Genomic DNA, 19745 nt, shown 5'->3' with positions numbered 1-19745 from the left:
GGAAAAAAAAATGTTGACATAGCGCTATTATTATTTTGGGAATCATTCATTCCATTTTCTTATTACAATCTTACTCTAACATGTCGCAGCGTGAAGTCTCAAAAGTACACAATTTAGACAGTTTCTTTTATCCGAAATGATTACACAAACTTATGTTGTGGCATAAGAAAGTTTCATCTAAAATAAAGAAAATCTGATATCTTGGAGGCACCAGGTTTTGCATAGGCTGGCTACAGTAAAAGGCCACTCAAAAAATGTGCAGTTTTACTGTATATACATAGTGTATGCAACCAGTCCAGGTTGTACCTCTTGCCAGAAGTCAGCTGGGATAGGCTCCAGCATACCCCCTAATGAGGATAAACACATACAACATATGTTTATGTATCCAGCATAATTACTCCGAGAAGTAAAAAAAAAAAAAAAATATGTCTGTCTTATGTCAATGTAGCCCAGGGTTTCAGGATGCTAGCTGATATGGAAGTTGGGTGAAAAGCAAACTTTTATAACCCCGCCGCTTAAAAGCATCATAATCGAGAATCATTCAGAACCAGAGTCAAAACAAAGAATCAGAACAGGAATCGTTCAAATTCAAATGACACGCAACCCTACACATCATTCACTGATTTATCTATGTTATTGTCATGTTATTGATATGAATGTGATGGTGATGTCGTTCAACAAGATTGCTTCATTATTACTATTATTTTTTTAATTATTCATTATTACTATTATTATTATTACCACTAATAAGTATAACTGCTTAAAAGCAGTATAATCACTGTGGCTGTTGATATTGTTTCTCTCTGTATTGCCCCCACACTGCCCCCTCTGTCTCCTTGTCTCTTCTTGTCTATCCCCTCCTGCTCCGGTCTGGCCGGCTCCAAATTTGCATTACAATGAAACATCAAAGTCAAATACAAATGAACAGTGACTCTCTATAATAAGGTGGATCTGGCAACCCTGAGCCGAGATGCTTTGTGACGTGACAGGTCAACCGAAAAGCCGAGAAACGGAATTATTTTACAAATCTGACTCATTTAGTGCATAGAAACATTCTCTGTAGCTTTTGTTTGTCTCATTGTTGTTGTGCCCCCCTCTCTCCAGATTTGTCTTATCATCTTGTGAATTTAATTTATTAGTAAGTATTCCATGGAGGCTGGCACATATAATCAAAGCCTGCTGGGATATTGTACATGTAAACGGGATCTGGTTTCCAATTGTCCATGTCCAATCGCGCCATCCTTAAGAACTCAAACATGATCTAAATAATGTGTTTACATGAATTTTTAAAAAGCTTGTTTCAACCAAATTCAAGCAGCAGTACTTGTATTTTTCCTGCATGGAATGTCGTGATTTAAAGTCCTGTAAGCAACCGAACCTTTGCATACATCAGCTGTCAATACGTGTGCATGCCGAGGGCTTTCTAAGATGCCCAAATCTGTACATGCTCTACTACTGTCTCTCCAAGTGCTCCTTCAAGAGGGTTAACAATCACCATGCCACCCACGCTCGCTGCCATGTATTATGCACTGCACCACTACATATATTTAATTATTACAGTGTCTGTGAAGATCAAAACGAATGGCAAATATGCTCCAGTAATATAAATATTGCAGTAGAAGTGAGGCAGCCGAGGCCATCAGACAGGAGGAGGTGTGTCTGAATGAAACATGTTCCATCAAGGTAGATTTTGTTGCTGCTCGTGCCTACCTTTTCAAATAGAAAGACAGGGAATGAGAGTTCTCCCACTGGAATTCATTAGGTCTTTTTCTCTACGTTCACCCTGCAACTTCATTGGCACTTTCTAGCTTTTAATTAAACACAAAAACATAGTTATACTATACTGTTTATAGTGAAGTTTACAATGTTCCCAATAATGTTTCATGTGTCTGAGCATACGCACAAACTCCCAGAAAAATAATTCACACCTGGCCAAAACAACAATAATAACAATAATCCCTTGTTTATTGTAGTTAATTGGTTCCACAACTGACCGTGATAAGTGAATTGTCTTTCTTTTTGGGGTTTTCCCTTTCCATCCAACCCTGTCTTCTGCATCTGTCTCTCTCACACCAACTACCCTCGTGTCCTCCTTCACTACATCCATAAACCTCCTTTTTTGTCTTCCTCTACGCCTCCTACCTGGCAGCTCTAAACGCAGCATCCATCTACCAATATATTCACTATCTCTCCTCTGGACATGTCATCCGGAGACTTCATCTCCAAGGTCTCTAACATCTAATGTCCCTCTGATGTACTTGTTCCTGATCCTATCCATCATGGTCACTCCCAATGAGAACCTCAGCATCCTCATCTCTGCTACCTCCAGTTCTGCTTCCTGTCTTCTCCTTAATGCCACTGTCTCTAGACCAAACAACATGGCTGGTCTCATGGCTAGTCTTTGTATACCTTTCCTTTCATTTTAGCTGAAACTCTTCTATCACGCCTGACACTTTTCTCCACCCATTCCATCCTGCCTGCAAGTAAATTCCAACAAATAAGATTCCTTATTTATAAATTGAATTATCACAATTAGAGCATAGAAAACTTGTTTATGACAGTTTTCAGTCATGCCCAGGGGTGTCCCTATCAGGCTTATATGCTGCCGATATGATAATTGATGAGTGAAATCGACCGATACCAATGCCGATCACATACGCACAGAGTAAATGTTTAAATGTACTGGCTATATCAGGGGTCACCAAGTTTTTTTTCTTGTGAGAGATACAAAATGAAGAGCTAATTTTTTAAATATTTATTTTCTTTCTTTTTTTTTTTTTTTTACCAGAACATGAACAAAATGCTGGTATCCACAACTCATGTTTTGTATTTAACAATGCATTTATTTCTAGTCTTCTCACACTATTAACGGAAACCCTGAATGAAAAACAGGTTTGCCAGCCTCTGCTGGGCCCTTCGAGCCGCATCCGCTGCCTTCGGAACCGCAAATGCAGCAGACTCCGTTTTATGTGCACTCGGCATCCCGAAGATGAGACAAAATACCGATACCTATGGGTAGCTGATCAATCGAAACACTGTAGTCCCGCCGTGTGTGTTTTTGTTGCATGACAGCTTATTTCTATGTTCTGCTTTTGGCTGCCTTTGCTTTCCTGTTCATACGCGCCTGCAGCTAATTTGTGTTCTGATTATTTAGTTCAGCAGGTGGCACCTTTTTCCTTTGTTGGAGTGTTGCTTGCTGCCGGCTTGTTTGCTGTGCATAGGTTGCCCTGTGCGGATCCTGCATGTTTAATTCTACAAGCTTCTGCAGGTTCCTTGTTCTGCTCAACACTTTCGTCCCCTTTTTGTATCCTGGGGTCATGTCAACACACGAACATGCAGTTCGCACTTTTCCGGCAATCTGGCGCTTATGTCTCACCAAAAATTTTAATGCTTGAAAATCATCAATAAAAGCAAAATTTGCCTAACTTTTGCTTACAGATGCATGTTTTCTTTTTGCTAATATGCTGTATTCCACAGCCACCATATATGCGAACATTCATTCATTTTCTACCGCTTATCCTCACGAAGGTTGTGGGGATTGCTGGAGCCTATCCCAGCTGTCTTCGGGCGAGAGGCGAGCTACACCTTGGACTAGTCACCAGCCAATCACAGGGCACATATAGACAAACAACCATTCACACTCACACCTATGGACAATTTGGAGTCGCCAAACTCGGGTCTCCTAGCTGTGTGGTCTGCGCGCTAACCACTCATCCTCCGTGCAGCCCCTTATCTGAGAATATGTAAATTAAATTTTTTTGCCTCACCGTGTACTTGAATTTAGCATGTTCACTGTTAATGGCCTCCACAGAATGGCCTTGTACTATTCTATGTAGCAATGTCTGTTGATCTGTACTCAAAATTCACCGTCTGGAAAAGGAGCATCCAAGAGACCACAGAGCCTTCGAATAAAAAGTGGTCTTACTTTTCTGCCATCAGCTGATGAGGTCTTCACCAGCTCTTTGACACGGTCACTCCACCTTCAAGTAATGGGAATGCAACTTCTAAACCGTGCCCTTCCATCACAGTCAGGTTGCATCTTTTGAAAAGAAAAGCAGAGTTGTGCCAGCTCGCCCAAACATCTCCTAGAGAAGGGAGAGTAACCTTGAACTGTGAATCGTGCTTTTTGTAGCAGTAATTTGCCACTAGATTTCTGTTTTCCCTGGATATTCTTGAAGCATGTGTAGTTCCTCAGAACAGCCATCACACTTTGCTCAGAAAGTGGAGAAGTGGAATATGCAATTTCCACAAGTTTTTTCAGGCATCAAAGAGTCAATGTTGTTTGGCCATCATCATCATCATGTCCAGTCCATGCTCGGTGTGAAACTGAGGGACTGCTTGCATAATATTGTATATATTTCTGAAGTTTTGGGACTCTAGCGAACCACAGTGAGAGCCATTATCCACAAATTGCAAAAACGTGAAATAGTGATGAACTTTCCCAGGGGAGGCCGGCCAACTAGAATTACCCCAACAACTCATCCAATAGGTCACAAGACCCCACAGCATCCTCCAAAGAACTCAGTTCATGTTAGTGTTCATGACTCTACTATAAGACAGATACTGGGCAAAAACGGCTTGCATGTTCCAAGACCAAAACCACTGTTAAACAAAAAGAACCTCGTCGAAATTTTTCCAGAAATCATCTCGATGATCCCTTTTTCTTTGGGAAAATAGTCTGTGGTGTGAAAAGTTTAACTTTTTGGAATATGCATCATTTTTGCTTCACCAGCTTTCTGGAGAACTCAAATAGTTTATCACGCGATCCTGGATTTTTTGACCCAACATTGATGCTTTCATTTTGATTGCAAGCATAATATTGTCAATGAGATTTTTAATTTGCTGAACGTCAGATTTCTTTTTGTAAGACATCTCTCAATGCTGTGCACTCTCATGCGGTAATGTACCCATCCCCGTTACAATCTTTACACCAATCCAACAGCATTCAAAGGACTTTTTTGTGGAACGTCCATTCATTCTACTTGGCTCTGCAGCATGTTTTGCACAGCAGCCCATTCTCAAACAAATCTCAGCCAGCTTCACCTATTGTTCTTCAATTCATTGATACTTCAACAGCCATTCCACCTTTTAAGGAACCAATTGAATGTGGCAATTTCATCATAATGTGGTTAGCATTGCATGATTTAGCTCTCTTAACCACAATGTTAGCTGAAAACACTGGCATCAAGCATGCCCATAAAAGTTTGAGGTGATTAACAAGAATAGTGCAGCTACTCATTACTGAGTCCTTTTTGGACATTCTGTTTTATATATATTTTTTAATCTATGGTCAGCAGATGAACAGCCTATTTAAGTTTAATGGTTGCTTGGAATAAATTACATACTATACTTAGAAACTCCTTAAGATCTAATAGTGAATTTTTCTTCTGATTTTGATCAGAGGTGCACATGCATGGTTTTCCAGTGTTCTGGCTGATACTTTGCAGATTATTTTAAGATCTGCATTAATAAATGAAATGAGGAACTGGATTGGGTCCTTATCCGGTTTCAGCAGGAGACTGATTATAGCAGAGTTCATGCTGGGGGGAAGGAAAGGGTTTTTTTTTATTTCCAAAACCACTCTTAGAAATATTGGGGCAAGTAGTAGCCAGAATGCTTTCATAATACTTAACGGGGAACCTGGTGGTTCTGATTTGCTGTAGGGCTTCATGATGTTCAGATATGGAAATGGGTAAATCTAAGTGTGATACCTGTCTTTTTATTTCCATCTGGGTTTTTTTTCTCTAAACATATTATAAATTTCTCAGCTCTGTGTGTGAGTTGACTGAATTAAATTTGATATTTCACTTTTCAAGGCACCCAAGGTTTTTCACAATGAAATGAACCTATTATTCAGTCACACACTGGTGGTGGTAAGGTATATCTGTCTACACAGGTGCCCTGGTGTAGTCTGAAGGAAACATGGATGCAAATTCAATCGTGTTTCTCACTTATTTATCAAAATGCTAACTCTTCTCACTTTCTTTGGCTCCATTTTGGGTTATTGAGGTTGATTTAGTTAGTGTCTGTTTTGGTTTGAGTCCGACATTCTGGAACAGAATTAAAAATCAAATGAGATAATGGTAAAATATAAAATTGCCAATACACTCTCTAACTCTAGGTATAATAATCATGAGGAAATATAGGTCTTCTGTTAAACACACGTCATTTTCAATTCTTTCAATTTCAACACAAATGGGGCAGAATCAGAAAATAATAGGCTATTTAAAACAAAAACAAAGACTCTGTTTAAAAATGTATGTTCAGCAGCAGATTTGGGCACCCCCGTGTAATCAGAATGGTAGAATCTTGATCACACGACATTTTCATATGATTCCACTGCAGGATTGAGAGTCGAATCAGACTCAAATCGCTGACTATTCTAAGACACCCCAAGACGAATGCAAACCTTTTTAAATGTCAGATAGTATTGAGCTACGTGCTAAAGTAGTCAATACGAGAGTAGGAGTGATGAGCTGGTAAAAAGTGTAGAGTGAGATGATAACACCAAGCATCACAAAAGACTAAAACCCAGACAGTGTCTGTTTTCTTCAAATGCCATATACTCCTGTCCAGAACATCCCAAACATGCAAACTGAAAATGAAAGATCAATACTAAAATATTGATACCTCCGATATTAGATCTTTCTGCTCTAAAATTGGTTGCTTCATGCTTGACTATGGGCCTAGTATTAGTAAAAAAAAAACCATATCAAAAGTCAAATTGAGACTGAGATGGACATGCTGTGGCTGAAATCGAATGAAAAAAAACAACTTTGGCCTCTCATTCCGTGTGGAAGTGGTGATTTGTAAGTTTTTGGCTTCTTTGGCCTTCCTCCCCACTCTACTTGAAACACTTTAAGGTTAAAATAAGTAAATTGGTGAGGCTAACTAGTTAGCTTGGTAGCTGGCGGCATCTGTCTGTTGTGTCCCTGTAGTGGTACTGTAAAAGTGACTAGGGGGTGTTATTCCTTGTTTACAGGGCTCTAATAATGTTAAAACCCTAATCTAACTATGTAAATATTTTGTTTATTAATATTCACTTATAGCGGTCAGGTCTGGTGCCAATTACCTTTGATAAACGAGGCACAACTGTTGAAATGAATGGAAAACTTGAACTTAAACAGCCTTCTTCATTGCTGCTCTGTTTTTACTGGGTTGGTGCATAATCCTTCATTTCCAAAAATCCTAGGATTCACTATTTATAAATGACATAATTTTGTAGTTAGCCAATAAAATATGTTTATAATCTTTTGAATTATTTTTTTACTACTATTAGAGCTCCCTATAGATGAAATAACACACCTATAATCACCTTTACACTGGTATTACCCAATATAGTAGACATAATTAGTGGCAGTGGCGGAGCTATGGGGTGGCCGTGGCCACCTGTCACTCTCCAGACTCTGCAGTGGCCAACCTGATTACTTTGGTCCATTTGGTTAAGTTCTCACGATGACCTTGACTTAAATTCTGAAGTGTGATTCAGCACATAAATCTGCTATTATTGGTGGCCTTGTTATTATTATTATCATGTAAACCAAGTCTAGAGTTAAAACAGGAGTGTAGATCGGCATTCACTTCCATATTATGCTCTGCGCGGGTTGGCCTCCATTATGGTGAACAGAATTCAGAAACTATGCATTAATACATGCGGTCGGCACATAATTCAGCAATGAATTGCTCTAATGCAGGGGTCGGGAACCTTTTTGGCTACGAGAGCCATGAAGGCCAGATATTTTAAAATGTGTATCTGTGAGAGCCATATACATTTTTTTTAAACATTGAATGCAATAAAATGTGTGCATTTTTATGTAAGACCAACAGTTTTAGATATAATGGGCTCTAATTACGTAGACCAGGCACATTACCCCACGCCAATGGGGTGTGGCCAGCACACTTTCGTGAGCAGCGCAGTGTCTAATAATAAATCAAATACTTGTTGCCATTAATACAACTTTTGCTGCTGCATAGTTTTGCACCATACTCCGTACATGTATTTCATTCTTTTGGCCATCTTCGTCAGAAGGCTTGGTTCTGCAGCTTTAGCTAGGTGACTATCTGACTAAAGGAGGAAAGTTTATATTTCGATGTTGACATCTCAATGACCGAGGTAGACTACCGCATTACCCAGTAATAATCGAGTTTTGGTGTTTGACCTGGAAAATATCATCAGGAAAGATAGATATGGTCGGCCGTATTGCAGTAGAAAATAAATGGACGGATTAAAATGCATAAGAAAGTTGTTGATTTTGAATATTATTTTTAACAATCATTTCCGTGATGTTTACTTTAAAATGTTAGCAAACATACATTTTTATTGTGGTAAGAAACGCTTGAGAGCCAGATACAGTCATCAAAAGAGCCCTACCTGGCTCCCGAGCCATAGGTTCCCTACCTCTGCTCTAATGGATGGTCCAAAAGCAGTGATGGTGCTACGGGGTGGCAAGCAGTGGCTGTGGCCACCCCTGGTCACCCTCCGGCCACCCCTGGTCACCCTTCGGCCACCCCACTTGCCATCTAGACAATTCAGGTGTCAACTTATTGCCACCCTTATGTGAGTTATGGCCTCACCTTGGCCACCATGAAAAATTTCTGGCTGCGGCACTGCCGAGGGGGATGGACAGGAAGTGACTTTGGTGGTTCAGAGTTGAGTTTTAGCTTGGTTTGGGTTATGGCCGCAATAGTATCGGTGTTATTATTAGGGATTATTATGCTTTTTGTGAGATAATTCTCACTTATTATTCTACTAGCACATACTCCTCATCAACGAGTCAGCTCTTGGGATCATGTTACCATTGCAGGAACTCAACGTGTACTTCAAGGGATATCAGTACCGAACAGTAAGTTGTATCCAATAAAAATGTTGTACCGTTACACGCCTCATTGTACATCGGGTAAACATGGCTTCAGTAAAGGTGAGTTAAGTGAGGCATGTCTTGTAAGTACATACAGCAGTTCATTTATATGACAGAGAACAAATGCACTCTCCTGCATTATCATTACCCTTTGAAGCTGCTTTCAAAGTAAAACATCAATGCAATGGTTTGATGACAATGTGAGCTTTATGGAAACGTGTTGTTTTATCTTGCTACCTATTGTGACAAACTAAGAGCACCATCTTTCTTGTAGGGAGTCATTATTACCGCCAGATACTTTTGACAAATCTGTTCGTGTTTTAAAACATTAAGAAGAAACAGATTGACGTTTCTGGCCCTAGCATCAGTTGTTTGTGGTCTGTTATATTTGTTTCTTTCTTCTTATGTTTCTTCTGAAAAGCAACGTAACCTGACATGCATGGTAGTCAGCATTACCATGACCTTATCTTAACTTTGGTTGTTCAAAAACAGAGAGCAGCACGGCACAACAACAAAATTAACTGCTCCTATTTAAATGTCTGATTGGCAATTAATAAATCGCTGCTAGAGGCTGAACATGATTGGCTAAACACTCACATCAACCTATACTTGATTAGTGATATCTGATGAGTCTGTCCTCACACAGGTGGGGGTGAATCATGTTGCTTTCAGTTGATGACACTTAATCATGTTAATAAATTAGGACCAAGCTTGAAGTGAGCGGAAAGGCTTCAGTAGCGGTACCTGAAAGGCTGGAATGATGGTTTAGGAATCTTGAGTAAGTTTATGAATAATGAGTATGCAAAGCGTGGCTGAAAAAACCGTGGTGAGATGATTCTTGTAGTCGGTCATCAGGGTTTTACACATCTGGAAGCACAGGAAGTTCTCATCTCCCAAGCTTTGAGTCATTCAGATGTTTATTGGCAAACTTCAGCTGAGTCTGTACATGTTGTCTTGAACTGGGAGACCCTTTGGGCATTGATGGAGGACGGAGATGCTGATGGTCCCTCAACTTTATCACAATCGTCCTACAAAATCTTGAACCAAATTCCAGAGCGAGGGCTGTTGGACTGAAAAAGACCATTCCAACCTAGTGCAGGTCTATGATCTTAGCCCTTGGTTCCTTTGACAATCCTTTGGTCTTGGCCATGGTTTTGGAGATGTTTGACTGGAAGATATTTAATCGATTGATATTTGCTTAATTTAATGTGTGTGCCTAATGGTCACACAAACTGGGCTGTAGGGACGTAGAACGTTTGGTGGTTGATAGAGGATGAAATTGGTATTTCCCTTTAACTTTTAGTACAACATGTAGCATAATTTTGTATGTAATGTATTTTACATAAAAAACACATGCTGGGATAACAAATTATACCACTGAACACCACATATGTGCCTTGCTCAGAGGCATTCTATTAACACCAGAACACAAAGGAAGGCAGTGATCTGTATAGTTACACTGAGTGCATGCCATATTACCTTGATCAGCCTCAGGGCATATTTAACCCGATACCTTGTATATCTCACATCATACAAGACCATGAACTTATTTGAACATGTAGAGCCCATCCAAAGAGAGTTTAGAGATTATGTATTGATATCCTGCCTTTCAAACAAACCCCATCACATATTGATCACCCAAGGATCAGCTTGATTGCATAACATCAAGCTTATATTGCACTTTGTGGACCTGAGGGTAATAACTATGCAGACACTTTGTCTATCAATACTACCTGACACTAATAATTAGAGCTGGAGGAAAGAGTTTGACAGACAATTGCTTATTGGTTGTTTGGACAATACTAATACCCATCAATCATAATGCCAGTCTATTGTATTGGCAGTTTAAACACGGCATATACTCTCCGTACATTTGAAATGCTTTTTCTTTTGACTTCCTTCTTGGGTGACTTACTTGTCCAGTATGAGTTGGGACGTTGCTACATCTTTCCACAAAACTGTGAAATGAGTGTAAATGTGAGGCCATGGAAGTGAGGTTTTGCTTCAGGTGGAAGAATTCAAGTATATCTGCGTCTTGTTCATCAGTGAGGGTAGATCAATTGTGGACCATCATGGTGAGGAGACAGCTCAGGGAGACAAAGCTTATTAAATCCTACCCCTCCATCTGGTACTTTTACGATCAGTAACTGTGACATTTGTTCACTTCCTGCTTTCCATAATACAGTCCAAGGTATTTTTTTCATAATGTACCTCGTACCAAAGTACAAGGTGATATGACCATACAATGACATAATGGGTACCATAGTAAGTGTAGATATAGTGATATATAAAGCACATCATGACTGGTTCAAGACTTGTTCATCAGTGAGGGTAGATCGATTGTGGACCATCATGGTGAGGAGACAGCTCAGCCTATTAGCCTCATGTATGGTCACAAGCTTCGGATAGTGACCAATATCATGGATACATTGGCTGAAATTTCTCTGCACGATGGCTGGACTAAGGTGCTTGGCCATTGGGAGTAGAGCCGCTGTTTACACAGAGAAGAATTAATTGCAACGACTTTGACTGATCTAGTCCGAATGCCTCCTGGAAATCTCTGTGTTGAGGTGTTCCACGCACACTCAAACGGGTGGAGACCCCACGGTAGACCTCAACACCGGAAGGGTTGTGTCTCGCAACTGGGTCTGGAACGCCTCTATCCCCCAGTGGAGCTGGAGACAAGGAGGTGTGGGCTTGGATGGACGAGTATCTCCCTTTAAGTGTAATTCGAGTATTACTGTTCCAAAACGAAGGCAATAGCGAGTTACTAAAAGTTTGACATTTTTGCCATGACATTCAGTGAACTTGAGGTTTGCCATAGTCGTACAATTTAGTCAGCCCGCAGGCGCATATTAAAATTGGTTAAGTTAGCTAACAGGCTTATACTTGACAGGCCTTTGGAAACTCAATTCCCACTCCTGGCATTTTTATCCCATTCCCCCAATTAATAGACTTGCCACTTTCAGTGATCTTCAACATTACATTTTTTTTTACCTGGACAACACGAATATGTCAATGCGCCATTTTAACCTGCAAGTGGACAGAATGACGTTGATGAAAGAGGATGAAAAGCAGAATAATCAAGCAAATATCAGCCGCAGGAAGTTTAAAAGACAAGAGTCATGTCAATTGTAAGATTTGTCAACTTGTCTGTCGAGTATTAGGTGCTTATTAACGCCACAGAGCATGAAATAAATCGGTGGTGACTCGGAAAATCAAACTGTCTACCATTTTGCGAGTCTTTTATAAGATTTACTCCTTTCACATGGTGTTTTTTGTTTGTTACTATTTTCTTTTTTTTTAACTGAGATTCAGATTATTTCCGGTGCCTGGCATCATTCTGACTGTAGTCTGTTAGAAACCATATTATTGTCCTACTTTTGGAGAGTATCTTTTTGGGAAGCCTTTGGGGTATACAGCAAGCAGTGTTGAACAGAATGTCTCCTGATGCCGCTAACAAGAGGGTGCATTCAAAATACATAACAAAAACACATTTTCAACTGAGGCGGGGGGTCCATCAATTGTGGCTAAAAATAATCCAACAACGCGGCTACCTGTTTCAATTTGCCTGCAGGCATTTATAATTGCTTTGCGCTTTGAGTAGATTGGACACATGCTTATGATTAAATGCTCAGCAGGCATTGATGAGAGTTGGCGATATGTGAAGGATTATTTATACAGAGAACCCCCAAGTGGTGCAAACAAAAATAAATCCCAAAACTAATTGGTCAACAATTTAAATATCAGCTCTTGGCATTGACCTCCTGGTGTAAAAGAGTCAAAAACAAAAAGCCTCTTTATTTACCCAGTTGGAGGATAATGTCACAATTTCTAATCTAATGAGTCCCCTCTTTGTAATTTGGCTTATTAGAAGATTTGTTTTATGTACAGTGGAACCTTGGTTAGCTTCATTAATTTGTTCCAGAAGATCCGACTGTAGCGGTGTCAGGTTCAAACTCCTGTGACACTTGTAAAAACACTTAAATACAGAAATACAGAATTGACAGATAACAATATTCAAAGTTACTCGCACCGAGGAGAGTGAAACCACATACCCAGTGACATGCCGCTCCACTCTGAATATGCAGTTCACACTCTTTTTCTTCTTTCGGGGGTCCCTACTACATGGTCGTGCAACTCTAAGGAGGGGAGAAGGCAGTTGCACAAGTTGGATTTGTTTGTCTATGTGTGTGCGTACATATGTGGGAGTAATTACTTTTATTGTTTTATGAGTCTTATCTTGACACATTGTTGCAGGATTAACATGAACATCTGCAGGGTCGCTGTTGGCGCATCCAGGCACCTCCAGGACCTGGGGGTCACTGGGGGTCTCTGATCAGGGTCACGGGAACATCCTTCTTCAGCACATTCAAACACGTTCTATTGTCAAGCAAATGGATATAAGGGTGATAACTAATGCTATATTCATTCTATCTACATTTTATTCTAACAAACGGACGCTAACCAAATCAAATTTTCCAAGCCTAAAGCAAAAAATGTCAAGACAACACATTTTATAGTTTTACATGCAGAAGACAATTCAAATTGCATATGAATACAGTATAAACAAATAATGAATCAAAACAAAAATTAGTTGTTCTGTTGGAGCTGCTTTGCTGCCGCCTGTCTGCTCTTTGTTGCACGTCACAGGGACCGATTCAATCAGGTCCTCAGTGCCAGATTGTTGCAACATCTAAACTTGCGTCCAGCTCAACGTTCTCCTTGTGCTGTGCTAGCCTGCGTATATCCTGATTGTTGGTCATTTTGGTAATGGTAATGGTTTAATTTCATTTGAACATGCATCAGATTACAATTGAATGCATCACATAATCAGTTCACAGTTCCACATGTCCAAAAGGAGTAGGAAGAAGCAAAGCTTATTAAATCCTACCCCTCCATCTGGTACTTTTACAATCAGTAACTGGGACATTTGTTCACTTCCTGCTTTCCATAATACAGTTTAAGGTATTTTTTTTCATAATGTACCTCGTACCAAAGTACGAGGTGATATGACCATACAATGACATAATGGGTACCATAGTAACTGTCAATATAGGGATATATAAAGTACATCATGACTGGTTGAAGACTCTTCATCCTTCAAACATCAACTGCTTGTTTCTTGAATTGTCTCATCGTTGTGCATTGTTTGAGTTCCTTACTCAATCCATTCCATAGTTTGATTCCACATACTGAAATGCTATGGCTTTTTAACGTAGTCCTGTGTATTTTCTGACTGTAGTATTTTGTGAGTCTCAATTTTTCAGCAACTGCCTTAGTTGTATTTTTGCATTGTGAGGTTTCGTCCTGTTTTTTTTTTACATATTTGTGTTTTTTTTTATATTTAATGCTGATAATAATATAAATGTATTGTTTTTCTTTGTCATTCTGTTTATTTAGGCCACCTACACACAAATAATGATTGTGTGTTGAGGCTGTCTGTGAATGCACCTCTCGGTAGTGTGGTAAAATGAGGGAGTGTTGTTTTGCTGAACTAAAGCAGGCTTCCTTCTTAGTAGCCGCCATTTTTGACAATTTTCCCAACAAAAAAAGGAAGAAAAACACATTTTGTGAAAGGATACATTTCACTTTGACACAAATTTAGCCACATACAAAAAAAAACAAACATAAATATGTCTTTGGTTGTGAATTGGTGGGAATTTTTCCACATTCCTCAATTTTAGGATATTAAGGAATTGTTCCAAGGACGTTCCAATCGAAGCTTGGGAGAAGTGGTGATTATTACACACACAAAAAAAACTCCATTCTCGATGTCTGCCTCCCAAAATTGGACGATGCTTGCACAGAAGTGGCGTATCTGATCATTGCCAAGAATTTCGTTTTTCTATGCAGCTTAGTACGAGTAGCACACCAGAAGATGGGTGTGGTGTAGCTAGCTCCACCAGAGAGTGACTTCGGCTAAATCCCAATTCTACCCCTTGGCCCTTGTCTGAGAAGGCCGTGCTACAAGACGGAAGTGCAGAGACCGAAAGAAACATAAAAATGTAAGTAATTACGAGTTTTACAAGTAATGTCATTCATGTTTTATTATATATTCAATGAGATGAAACCAGTAGATATAATTACCAAACCGAATGACAACATTCTTTTATCCAAGTATTTACAGGCCAAAGTCTAATCAACTCTGTCCTATTCTTCTTGCAGAAAACCAATAAGTTCCTTGCATTCCTTGCTGTTAATGAAGGTAACATTACTGCTACTGACTTTGAGATACTTCATGTTCATCCTCCAATGCCTTAGGTTGACAGGCATCACCTTTATCATCTTTACCTTTATTCCCCATCTTTACAACAATGCCAACATATTGCTTAAACCTATCCACTGGTCATTATCTGTTTAATGTATTTCACCAGGAAAGCCAGTCGTTCCCAAATAGGAGACTACTTACAAGGGTGCATTTGTTTAGTGAGAAACACCAGTGTTGGCTCAAACGGTGTTAAAATAACAACCTTACTGACTTCCAGTGCCAGGTAATCTAACTACAAAGTGTTTTTTGTCTCACTCCCAAATAGATTCATTTTGAGGATCTACTTTTCAACCGGTCTGAACATTTTGATCCAGAGTGTAAAAGATATACGAACAAGACGTTCTTACATGCAAGTTGGAAATGGTTCTCATTGTTCACTAATTCGGGAACATCACATGTCGAAGCCACACAACAGAACACAATGCAACAATAGAGCAGTTTTTCATTTTAAAACTGTCCTTTTCAGGATGGAGGTCCAGGTGCTACTTGATGTACTTTCATTGTGTGTATTAAGTCTCAGAGCAAACTGTTGAAACTTTATCTCTCAACTTCTTCTTTCTCTTTGGGCTTTTCCCTTCAGGGGTCGCCACAGCAAATCAATCTCCTCCATCCAACCCTGTCTTCCGCATCTGTCTCTGTCTCATGTCCTCCTTCACTACATCCATAAACCTCCTCTTTGGTCTCCCTCTACGCCTCCTACCTGGCAGCTCTAAATGTAGCATCCTTCTACCAATATATTCACTATCTCTCCTCTGGACATGTCCCAACCATCTCAGTCTGGCCTCTCTGACTTTATCTTCAAGGTCTCTAACATGTAATGTCCCTCTGATGTACTCGTTCCTGATCCTATCCATCCTGGTCACTCCCAATGAGAACCTCAGCATCCTCATCTCTGCTCCCTCCAGTTCTTCTACTTCACTACAAAGCTAAATTCCCCCATTTAATTCTCCCTATTTTAACTAGTAACTGTAAGTAATTACTTTTTTAAGTTATCTACCTGGTAGCTGCGTAGGGGGAGATAGATTTTCCAATGTGTACCATGTGGGAAATCGGCACACCAAAGGTTCCGTACCACAAAACTGGGGCTACGTGCCTTTAAAAATGCATTAACACAGGCCTCTGCAGGAACATATTCTCAAGATATGATTGTGGAACTGTGAATAATTAAGCTGGTGTTTATGCAAATACATTTTCTGTTGCCAGGGAGGTGCAGATAGTTGATTAAATAGAATTTGCAATTTGATTTCTGTTTGTATGACACTCATATTATAAGTTCAGCATATTCACTGTTGAATACCAACGCCGTGAAGGTGTCAGCTACATTTAAATGAGGTCTGTGGCAGCTGCTCTTGAGACACTCTCATACAGCATCTGTAAAAACAGTCGCGTATTTGTCTTTAAAGCACCAGCGAAAACAGGAAACGGTGTAATTACAGGCGTGCTCGGCGAAAATTACAAATAGGTCACTTGAGTCACCACGTTCTCTGAAAATCTCACTTTTCGCTGAGTTGAACTTAATTGTCTCAGCACTTTATACTTTGAAGTGTTTGTAATAAGCTCTGTGTTCATGGTTGAAGCTTCAAACTGAATTCACCTTTGCCAGATGGTTCCCACAGGGTTGGAAAGGACTCGGTGTGTAATAATTGTTGAGCATGAAACCAGCTGTTGCGTGGCAAGTTAAATACTGAGGACTATTTCATTGATCTGTCTGTGTGAAGAATACACAGTAAGAATGGATAATCAGGGACTGGGACTGTTTTTCTTGAACAAGCAAAAGAATTGGAATAAAGCAAAGCGGGTGGTAGCCACATCCAAGTCGCTACAGTAAGAATGCAGCCTGGGGCAGAAAGCCCCACGTTTAAACCTCTTTAAATGGCGTAAGGTATGCATTCAGTAAACATTTACTCACTGGTGTACCCTTGAGCAAGGTAGCATTTCCACAGGCTCTGTCTCAATTGGCATGTGTACGTCTGTACTTAGTCTTTTGAGAGTGTTCAAAACATTCTTCTTTTCACTCGCAACAAAAAAACACAAACCCTAATTGTGTGTAAATGTATAGGTACCCACCACTAATGGACGATGATGTAAGACGATGTATGGACAGATGGAATCGGTGCCAAGTTGTCGGCTTGAGCCTGGTCATCTGTTTGTTGTAATTACAATAATAGAGAATAATAACTTGGGTTCACCTATCTGCAAGCTTTGAGGCTGCATTGGCTATTGAAGTTAGTGCTTCAGTAGCCAAACAAACTTTTGCTCTTACCACACAACTACAGTGTGTTTAAGGACTGCCCACCAAAATGCAAAATTGCAAGCCTAAAAGACAAACATGGAAAATTAGTGGGATTTCTAACAGTGGGTGCCTTACCTTTGGGCTTTTCCCTTCAGGGGTCACCACAGCAAATCAATCTCCTCCCTCCATCCCTGTCTTCTGCATCTGTCTCTGTCTCATGTCCTCCTTCACTACATCCATGAACCTCTTCTTTAGTCTTCCTCATTGGCCTTATATTGACTATCTCTCCTCTGCACATGTCCGAACAATCTCAGTCTGGCCTCTCTAACTTAATCTCCAAGGCCTCTAACATGTAATGTCCCTCTGATGTACTCGTTCCTGATCCTATCTATCCTGGTCACTCCCAATGAGAACCTCAGCATCCTCATCTCTGCAACCTCCAGTTCTGTTTCCCGTCTTTTCCTCAGTCGCTAGACCAGACAACAGACCAATGGGTGGTCTCACCACAGTTTAGTATACTTTACATTTTACCTGTATTATTACATATTTATGCATTTTTACCGTCTTATGATGAATATGTGTTTTTTTTTTTTTTTTCAGAAAAAAGCTAAATTGATTGAAAAGCCCAAATGTGGGTATCTGCTGTGATTGATTTGGGATAACACTGCTTATTTCTCCTTATTTGCATCTAGTTTCATTTGAGCCATAATGGTACAGAAACCTAAGTGACAATGTTGTTCACCCATGTAACCGTTTGTCATCAGCTGTACTCCAGCTGCAGAAACAGAAGCAAAGAACAGGAGATAACAAGTAAACAAAAGTGCGAAAACAAGTAATAGGTTTGGCTATGAAGTATGGTTGCATAAGATAAGTGTGTTGCAACTGAATAAGATGGTGTCCTCCTGTCGCAGCCACGGACCCTATGAAGTCAGCTAATCAGCAAGGGGCTGCCAGTGATGCTCGTCACTCAGAAAGTAAGGAAACCTATTCATTCATTGTATTCTCAGGGCATTCAATCCATCGCAACTGGACGGTTAGGGTTCGCCTCTCATCCTCTCATGCTCAAAGACTAGGTAGGACCCACACCAGTTAAACTAGATAGGACAGCTCTCGTCTGTCAGCCTGAACTGAGAAAATTATAGCATGAACTGATGAAGCCTTCTCGGATGAGAGGCGAAACTTCTTCCAAGACAACCTGAAAGTCCACCTCCTCGACATTTTAACAAACCTAATATTTTATATAACTGCCAGGTAGTACTGTATATGTACTTTACGTTCCTTATTGGCTGAAATGCAGAATTAATAGTTCCAATATCTGTTCACTGCTTTTGTCTTTCTTCTTGACACTAGCTGGTCAGGGGTCGGGTTGCATTGTGAAAGCTTTAGAGCTTTCAGGCTTGCATTGCATAACGGCACACCCGCAGCGTTCCAATCCTGCATGCCAATGTGGCAGCATGATTTAACGCTTGTATTTTATGGCCGAATAAATGCATGATGCATTTTTTTTTTACTTTTAACGCACAACCCAACTCATTAAATATAGCAACCATGTCACTAAATTGTCAGCACAAATCTCTACATATGATATGTCTTGCTGTGTCAAAAATACTACTAATGATCAGATCAGGTCCGGATGACTGGGTGATGGAGGAAATAGAAGAACGGAAACAATAAGTGGGGAGACTTCCAATTCCAAACTAAGCTATGGGGGAGTACAGTGTGGGACTATCAAAGACCCTTAGCACAAATAGGCACAAATAAGCACACTTTTACAACATAAACACAAGACTTGCACCAGGGGAGAAGGGAAAGGGGAGTGAATGTGTTCCCAGTGCGGCCAGCAGCCAGCCAAACCTAATCGAGCCATAATCGGCACAAGCTATGGTTCCCATCTCACCAGGAGGATCCCCCAGCGGGATATAGTGCCGAAGGTGTTGGATGAGGTCAGGGATGCGCATGTGAGTGTCCTTGGATGTATGAGTGTATTGGCCCGGAGTTCCCCTGAAAGGTGCCCAATCTCAGAGCCTCAGTTAGTGTCATTGCCATAACAAAGCATTTGCCATGGAAACGTCCATGAGCGACCTCACAACAGAGACAACTAACAACTTATTCATGAAGCAAGAAACCCACTAAACCATTTAATTTCCACTTTATTTTCCAATTTCACTTCTGTGAGCAACTTTGAGCATGAAAACGAAATTCCACAGGTAAAGCACTGGTGCTTGTAAAGTCGGCGCTCAGTCAAATGTAACGAGTGTAGATAGAAAGTCTTGGTGATGAAGAGTTAAGACGAGGACAAAAGTCCACACTACATTTGGTACCGTCCAGTTTGGCTCTGATCAACCAATCAGACAACAAAAATGTGTTGATCTCACTCTGTGGC

The 19745-nt window shown here is 40.2% G+C and overlaps 1 long non-coding RNA gene across 2 annotated transcripts in view; it reads left to right on the top strand.

Annotated features, from left to right (window-relative positions):
• Window positions 1-19745, top strand: part of LOC131108761 (uncharacterized) — a 39583-nt gene that overhangs the window by 12446 nt on the left and 7392 nt on the right. For both annotated transcript variants that reach the window (XR_009120532.1, XR_009120531.1), the window contains exons 3-5: window positions 14715-14866; window positions 15027-18182; window positions 18274-18336. This is a non-coding gene — a long non-coding RNA (uncharacterized LOC131108761). The remainder of the gene's footprint in view (window positions 1-14714; window positions 14867-15026; window positions 18183-18273; window positions 18337-19745) is intronic.

The sequence above is a fragment of the Doryrhamphus excisus genome, chromosome 21, assembly GCF_030265055.1.
Source record: "Doryrhamphus excisus isolate RoL2022-K1 chromosome 21, RoL_Dexc_1.0, whole genome shotgun sequence".
NCBI classification, from domain to species: domain Eukaryota; kingdom Metazoa; phylum Chordata; class Actinopteri; order Syngnathiformes; family Syngnathidae; genus Doryrhamphus; species Doryrhamphus excisus.
This window is presented reverse-complemented; position numbering and strand designations above follow the sequence as displayed.